General features: G+C 39.2%; 1 pseudogene; it reads right to left on the bottom strand.

The window, feature by feature from the left end:
• Nucleotides 1-2,205: 2,205 nt before the first annotated feature.
• Nucleotides 2,206-3,944, bottom strand: LOC117019541 (eukaryotic translation initiation factor 4E-like; annotated as a pseudogene).
• Between the last annotated feature and the right edge of the window lie 4,621 nt (nucleotides 3,945-8,565).

Below are 8,565 nucleotides of genomic sequence, written 5' to 3'. Positions count from 1 at the left end.
GCTGCCGCTGAGCTCCCAGATGGCTCAGTTGGAGCACATCCTCTCAACCACAACGTTGCCAGTTCGTCTCCCCCAAGGGAGGGTGGGCTGCATCCCCTGCAACTAACAACGGCAACTGGACTTGGAGCTGAGCTGCGCCCTCCGCAACTAAGACTGAAAGGACAACAACTTGAAGCTGAACGGCACCCTCCACAACTAAGATTGAAAGGACAACAACTTGACTTGGAAAAAAGTCCTGGAAGTACACACTGTTCCCCAATAAAGTCCTGTTCCCCTTTAAAAAAAAAAAAAGAACTGATGATGAGTTAAACATAGTTACTTGTAAACCTAAGAATAAATGACGGTTAAAAGAAAGAGATAATACTAGTAATGGCTACATGATCTCACAATGTAGATGCAGTACATAATTTTTTTAAAAAGGGAGAGGAGACTGGAACTAGCATATGCACAACTTTTTAAAATGTTTTCAATAATCACAACCAGTTGTGACAGCATTTAAATATAGACTGCTATATGTGTAATGTGGGATAAAACCAATGAGTAACACTGGAATATTTTCTTTCTATCCTCCCATGTCCTTGAAAATCAGGCTTCTTGATATGGAATAAAGGAGATATATATGTCATATAGAAGTAGTTAAGTAAGACCCTGAACTTAAATAGAAATTGTATGAACTCACAAAGTATTTTATCTTAAATGTATACACACACACTTCCTAGCTGTGATCACTGAAAAGGCCTGGGAACAATGGCCAACACAGAACCAAAGAACATTCTTAGCACCAAGACTATGATTTTGAAATACCATATCCCACTAAAAGAAACCAAGGTTTCTTAGAGAAATAGCTGATTCCAAATGTGGGGGCAGAAAATGTGTAAGATGAGTTCGAAACATCTTGACGTACCAGTGAAAGAGTTCAGAACGTGCCATTCCAAAATAAGCAGCATTGGCATATCGACTCTTTTCAGTTAAAGGCACCTGAAAACATCAAATACAAGAAAAACATTCTGATCTTTCTCCTTTTCCGCAAAAGCAGATGAAATTCCCACATGAGATGTCCTCTCTATACCAGAAAAGTGAAAAGTACATTCTTATTATGAAGGACTACAAGTTGAGACTGAAAGAATTCTATACAAACAGACCTTGTTAAAAAGAATTCTTATCTTCCTGTAGCTTCCCTATACAATTTAGTCATTTTCCCACAGTTGCCCAATAAGGATAGTAACTTCAATGAATTAAAAACCATTAAACAATTTAAATATATCAGTCGATAATGACATTTTAAAAACAAAACTAACCTGTCACCTGGGGATGACAGAGAACCAATTCATTATGGATAAAGGAAAGAATCAAAGATTTATTCTGCCTTTCCTATATGAACTATACCACAGGGTAACTTAATAGTAGATAAGGGGAAGGCTGACCTTATAAAATTATTCCAGCTAATATATGAAAACAAATTAATTAGAATATCACCATTATGCAATATCCAAATAAGCGAGAGACCTAGGCACTGAGCATTACTGAGTGCTATTGTTGAAAAAAAGACTAAAAACCAGAAATTATACGCCTCCTGATATGCGAATAGAACACTATCTATATAGTCTTACCAAAGGGATTAAATCCTAGCCTGATAAAGCCTCTGGATCCAGATGTAAATTTGCAGGAATTATTGAGTAAAGAGGAACACATCAAACTATACAAATATGATAATAAGCAAAACACAAACGGTGGAAAATGCTACAAATCAATCTGCTAAAATCCTTCAGCAGATACATTATGAGGAAAATAAAGGGATTGCGCGAAGCATGAAGAGCCTTAAAAGGCATATTATTCTTTTTTTAGTGGACAAGATTAAAGTAAAGGGGCTACGGTAGGGTACTATTAGGAATATTACAGGCATGATGGCCTACAAGCTGCGTACGGATGTGGAGGAGAAGGACTAGGTCAATGGACTAGAGGTCCTATTAAAAGAAAAGACATAGTGGTAGCCAATCCCCAAAATGTGAACACTTGGGATTTGGGGACGGAAGATAATTTGGTGAGACAATCAATTTGTACTTAGACAGATCTGGGCTGAGTCCTGGGTCTGCTTTATTAGCTTTGTGACCTGGCCAAATTACTCATTTATAAATGAGTACAATGTTTTGTTTTGTTTTGCACAAAATTATTTATTCCACCTTTGTGTCATATTCCTGGATCCTTCACCAATGTTACATGAGGAATAAAACAAAAGCAAACAAATGAAAAACTGAAATCAGAATCACTAATGGTATCAAGTAGGGAAACAAATAAATTAAAATCTAGCAGCCATCAGCAAGAGTACAGCAAAGACAATGCTGTAAAAAGAAACAAAGAAAATTGCTAGAAAACTGTATTATTATACTCTTTCAAACCAGCAAAATATGCTCCTGCATACAATGGAACTTAAACAGAATTCTTTTCCTGTAAGGTATAGAATGCAGGTTCTTTTTTAATATTGTGGATGAGTAAAATGTGTTTGTAATGGTAATTCTACTAAGCTATTACAGAGTGGGCCAGGAACACATTTATGGATCCTGGGGATGATGTGTACGGTAATTCTTTGATTGGGAAAGTAGACACTCTAGCCAAAATTTTTTAAAAAATGAACACAGAACTACAAGACAAAGGCGAATGAGACTTCTCTTATATCTTAGCAACATTTAGATGGAAATCAAATTTAAACGCAGTCCACTCTGCTTTTGAAGACGCTTTGATTCAGCTCCCAAATCTCGATTGCTTGACGCAGTCTCCTATGAGAATACTCAGAAGGTGTCTTCTTAAACAACAAACCCATTTTTAGTGGTGGAGCCGCTCTTAGTAGCTGTGTCTGCGTGGGACTGATAACCAATTACTATCTTTGGAGGAAGTCCTAATCTTTCCTGGTATACCTTCCCTATGTGTAACAGCTTCTCTCTTTTCACACTCAGTAGTCTATATTGCTATCTTATCACCTTTAGTTCTAATATTAACAACAGCTCCACATACATCATCACTGTACTCATCAAAAGATTCTCCAATAAGGCACAGCAGTGTCTCTAGCCAAAAGCGATCGAGGTCACTTCGTCTCTGCTGTTTATTCAATGTAATTAGCCATCGTCCTCCTCATTCGTTTTTCTCATCTTCCCAAGTAGGTTCAATACCATCCTTAAAAAGTGAGTAGTCTGGACCGGCCCGGTGGCTCAGGCGGTTAGAGCTCCGTGCTCCTAACTCCGAAGGCTGCCGGTACATGGGCCAGTGGGCTCTCAACCACAAGGTTGCCAGTTCAATTCCTCGAGTCCCGCAAGGAATGGTGGGCTCTGCCCCCTGCAACTAAGATTGAACACGGCACCTTGAGCTGAGCTGCCTCCCAAATGGCTCAGTTATTTGGAGCGCGTCCTCTCAACCACAAGGTTGCCGATTCGACTCCCACAAGGGATGGTGGGCTGCGCCCCCTGCAACTAGCAACGGCAACTGGACCTGGAGCTGAGCTGCACCCTCCACAACTAAGACTGAAAGGACAACAACTTGAAGCTGAACGGCACCCTCCACAACTAAGATTGAAAGGACAACAACTTGACTTGGAAAAAAGGCCTGGAAGTACACACTGTTCCCCAATAAAGTCCTGTTCCCCTTCCCCGATAAAATCTTTAAAAAAAAAAAAAAAAAGTGAGCAGTCACAGCCAGGCATTAAATTACTAGACAACTGGATATGGCTGTACAGAGCCCAAAAGTCTTCAACAGTATCAAACTCTGTGATCAGCCGAAGGTTTGCTTGCCAAGTTTTGCTTTTATCATTTTTAAAAAACCAGAGTACCCATCTGTCCTGTAAAGGATGTTTAATATAGTGTTGCGGGTTAGCAACCTCCTGATTAGACTGTTTTCTCTCCTTCTGGAGGCGGGGGATTAGGAGTAGGGGTGGTTTCCGGTTCCACAGTCGCCATCTTAGATCCAAATGAGTACAGTGTTTATCTCATAGAAATGTTCAGAGGATTAAGGGAGACAATGGATGGAAAAGGCCAAAGAAGGTGCCTAGGACGCAATTCATAAATGTTCTTTTCTTCCTAGAGGTAAAATTGTATATTTATTTTGGCCCAGTTCAGGTTCAAAATTAAAAGGTTCCTTTACCAACTATATGGAGCTTTTCAACTCTGAAAATGTTTGTTACTCAATCATATGAATGTGACTAAATGATGTGATAAATGATATGACTAAATAAATGTGACATGATGTGGTAAGTATGAAATGTCAACTTGTTGAAAGGAAAGCAATACTCATAAAATTTCCTTATATTTATAACCAATCTGCCTACTCAATAAATTAGTGGGGCAGTAATGGAACCTGGTAAACGTTTAAAACTAATAAGCCCCTTAATATAATCATTAAAAAGAAGCAAACATATATTATAACATGTATTCCATTATATATACCACATTTTGTTTATCCATCCATCGACTGATGGGCACTTGGGTTATTTCTACCGTCTGGCTATTGGGAGCAGGAGTACAAGTTTTTGTTTGAACACCTTTTTTTTCAATTCTTTTCAGCAAATACCTAGGAACAGAATTACTGGGTTATATGGTAATTCTATGTTTAACCTGTTGAAGAAGCTCCACACTGATTCCACAACACGTACACCATCAGCAACTCTAGTAATGGATGAGGGTTCCAATTTCTCCACATCCTTGCCAACATTGATTTTCTGTTTTGGGGGTTTGGGTTTTTTTGTTTGTTTGTTTTTTGTTTTTGTTTTAAATGGCTGTCTTAGTGGATCTGAAGTGGTATTTCATTGTAGTTTTGATTTGCATTTTTCTAATGACTAATGATGTTGAGCATTTTTTACGTGCTTTACCCCCCTCAAAAAAGGGTCAAGCCTCCACACCATTTTACATTATTAACATTAAATGCTGTAACCTTTTAAAACTTTTACTACTTAAATAGTTATAAAATGGCATACGGATGTGGCTCAAGTATGAATTTTTCATATCAAAGATTTTCCATGTCATTTACTGACTTTATTTCCCTTTATGTAAATTGTTTGTTTGCATTTTAAAAAAATAAACAGCTTCTTTACCTTTGTATCTGTCAAGTCCTACATATACTTCCATATTAGTACCTTAGAATAAAAAAATATAAAGACAGATATAAAGGTAAAACTAGGAAAACTACAGGAAGAAAAAAGTCTGGCTTTTCTACTTACTGAAAACTATCCTGTAATTCTCAACCTGTTGGAAAACCTGCACCTCATAAGTTGGAATGACTACTTATGCCATCCCTTGTTCCAGAAAGGCTTTGAGACAGAAATTTTGAAGATAAAGAAGAACACACTACCAAAAAAAGAATGAAGATCTTGGAGTCACTAGACCTGATTTTAAATTCTGACTCCAATTCTGATCTTCACTAAAGAAAATTGAATTCCTAACGTGAAAGGGCGTGTGGATGTGTACACACAGAGGTGAAGCCATCTGGTTATACCCAATAAACACAAGCCCATTCTAGTTCAAAAATTTTGTAGCAAAGGAGTTTAAGATTTTGTTATCAAGTGCTTGTTTCCATAAAACAGTTCCTAAAAAGTGCATTATACTTTTTGATATATCAAATATTGCATAATGAATAACTGCAATAGAAAGATCTAGTTGACAACCTCTCTGGCAAACCAAGGAAAACCAGAATAATGTAATTCTGACATGCCAAACCTATCCCACACGTAAGTGCAAGGTATGTGGAATTCTGTCATTTTCATAAGAGAAGGGTGAAAAAGATTCAAGAACTTTTAAAGGGACTTCACTCATCTTCTCCCCTACTTTTAAAAAGCTTATTATTGGGCCGGCCCGGTGCTTAGGCGGTTGGAGCTCTGTGCTCCTAATGCTGCCGGTTTGATTCCCACATGGGCCAGAGCCAGATGGCTCAGTCGGTTGGAGCGCGTCCTCTCAACCACAAGGTTGCCGGTTCGACTCCCGCAAGGGATGGTGGGCCGTGCCCCCTGCAACTAGCAACGGCAACTGGACCTGGAGCTGAACAGCACCCTCCACAACTACGACTGAAAGGACAACAACTTGACTTGGAAAAAATCCTGGAAGTACACACTGTTCCCCAAAAAAGACCTGTTCCCCTCCCCCAATAAAAGGAATCTTAAAAAAAAAAAGGCTCATTATTGAAGTATATATAACATTCTTACCAAAAAAGTACACCAATCACAAATGTACGATTCAAAGAGTTTTCATAAAGCAAACATACCCACATAACTACCCCCTGAGATTTTCAAAAGCAAAATATCAGGAGCTCTCAAAAGTCTCCATGTCCTCCCTACCAGCCCTTCCCAAAGCAAGCACTACCCTGACTTCTAGTCCCATAGATTACTGCAGCTTTGTAGTAAGTTTTGAAATCAGAAGTATGCAGCCTCTAACTTTGTTCTTTTTCAAGATTCTTTTGGCTATTTATGGTCCCTTGCAATTCCATATGAATTTTAAGGTCACTGTTTTTTCATTTTTGCAAAAAACGGCTATTGGGATTTTGACAGGGATTAAACTCAATCTGTAGACCACTTGGGGGAGTACTGCCATCCTAATAATATTAAATGGAAGATGACTTAATTTTAACATCAAAATTTTGAGTGCTTACCTGAAATCTATGTAACTTTACTAACAATTGGCACCCCAACAAACTTTAATTTAAAGAAAAAAAACTTTTTGAGTGCCATTATTCTTAGGGAAAATGCCGCTTTGCAGTTGAGGCCAGCATATCTGCTTGGAGTTTCCCCTTAGACTCATCTAGCAAAATTAATAGAACCATATGATACAAAAGGTGGCAGTGGTAGATAGACAGAAACGCAGCATAACCTAGAATGACTTCTGCACACTTTGACATGTAAAATAGTTATTTCCCCTCCTGATTTCACAATTCTGGTAGTGTAGGAAACAGGATTATACAACAGTAAATAGAAGTTTTTATGACCAAAGCACTGGGAAGACGGACAACTCTTCCCTTGTTCAACCTGCCCTCTCCCCAGTCCCTGCCAAGATAAATGAGAGGGAGCTGGGCAGGTTTTAGTTTTCTGATTTATAACCAAACCACAGACCTGGGACAAGGGCCTTTCACTTCTTGCACAGGACTGTTTAAAACATTAACTCAATGGAAGATGCCAAAAGTCCAAAAAGGAAATATTCCAGGAGGGTTAGGAAGTGATAATCAGTATATTCAACCTCTGCCTGTTTCCCCTGGACCCCAAAATGATCTACTCCTATGGGCTTGGAAAACAGAACCTCTACTGGGAATGTGTTGTCATCATTTTCCACACACTTCTGCATCCTTTTTCTCTTTCTGATAAACACTGCAAAGTTTATCAAATACAGGACAATCCTTTTAATATATTAAATGTTCCTTTCTTCATGTCCCTGGCTTAAGTGCTTTGGCAGGGAGTACAGTTCTGCCACAAATGCTGGCAGGGAACATGCAGTATTCCCATTGAAGTAACGTGGACCTCATAACATTGTTTCTGGACACTGTCCCTGATCTTAGTAACATTGGGTGACTCCTGCCTAATGCCAGCGTCGAGTGTGAACCTCAGAGCTTCTGCTGGAAATGAATCACAGTAAGGTCCAGGTCAAGGAGGCTCCCATGGGCCACTTTGGGCCAAAGAGAAAGCTGCTCCAGAACTTTCTTAAAGGGAGGAATCATGTCTAACTAAATCCCAGTCACCCCTCACCCAGCTTTTGGAATCTCTTTTGAATTTAGCCTACAAGATTTGCTCAGTAGGCACTGGTTAAACGTAGTGACTATCAGTCTCTAACGTAGAGGACATCACCATTTTCTGTGAAACTTTCAAAAGACACAGATCGGAAACTCTACCCAAGATTTATTCAGCAGGTCTAAGGTTCAAACATTTCCTGTTTAAATTTTCCACAGGTAATTCAGTTGAGAATCCAAGGTTTAAGGTACTCTCCCTTCTGTAGACTACACTTCAGCTAACTCATTTTGCTTAAAAGAATACTACTGTATGGCCAGATGGCGGGGAGGGGATGTCTTCCTTGGGCCTCCAAGAGATTTAAGTCCTAAACTGTACTCAGGCCCTTCATTTTCAATCTGACTGAAGAAAAATAAGCGCCACCTTTACAACTGTCTTTCCCATCGTCCTAGCCATGTCCCTGTGCATTAATTTTTTTAAAAAATTTTCTGTATCTTATGATGTTTTGACATCTTTAAAATCTTGCTGGTGAGGAGACTGCCCCTCCCAGGGCTAATTCTAAGGATAGTAACCATCTTACTTGGAAGCGGCCTCTCATATGCAAAGCAATCACCTTTAACTCTCACAATCCAAGCCAACATTGTGCCAGGCAACTAGAGACCACTCCTGCAGCCCAGAGCTTGCCAGAATTATTCAAACTAGCCAATCTTTAAAGGCTTACCCTGCCCTGCCTTGCCTTTCTTATGGAATAAAGGTTCCGACCTAAGCTTTCTCCTCATTCCTGCTTCTGCCTCCTGACCAAAACCTTCCGTGTGGTGTGGCATGCCCTCTTCCCTCTAGAAATGTAATAATTTTTTTCTTTCAATGACATGGGCCTCTCT

The sequence above is a fragment of the Rhinolophus ferrumequinum genome (genome assembly GCF_004115265.2).
Source record: "Rhinolophus ferrumequinum isolate MPI-CBG mRhiFer1 chromosome 15 unlocalized genomic scaffold, mRhiFer1_v1.p scaffold_54_arrow_ctg1_1, whole genome shotgun sequence".
NCBI classification, from domain to species: domain Eukaryota; kingdom Metazoa; phylum Chordata; class Mammalia; order Chiroptera; family Rhinolophidae; genus Rhinolophus; species Rhinolophus ferrumequinum.
The sequence above is the reverse complement of the archived record's forward strand: the minus strand, read 5'-3'. Positions and strand labels throughout refer to the sequence as shown.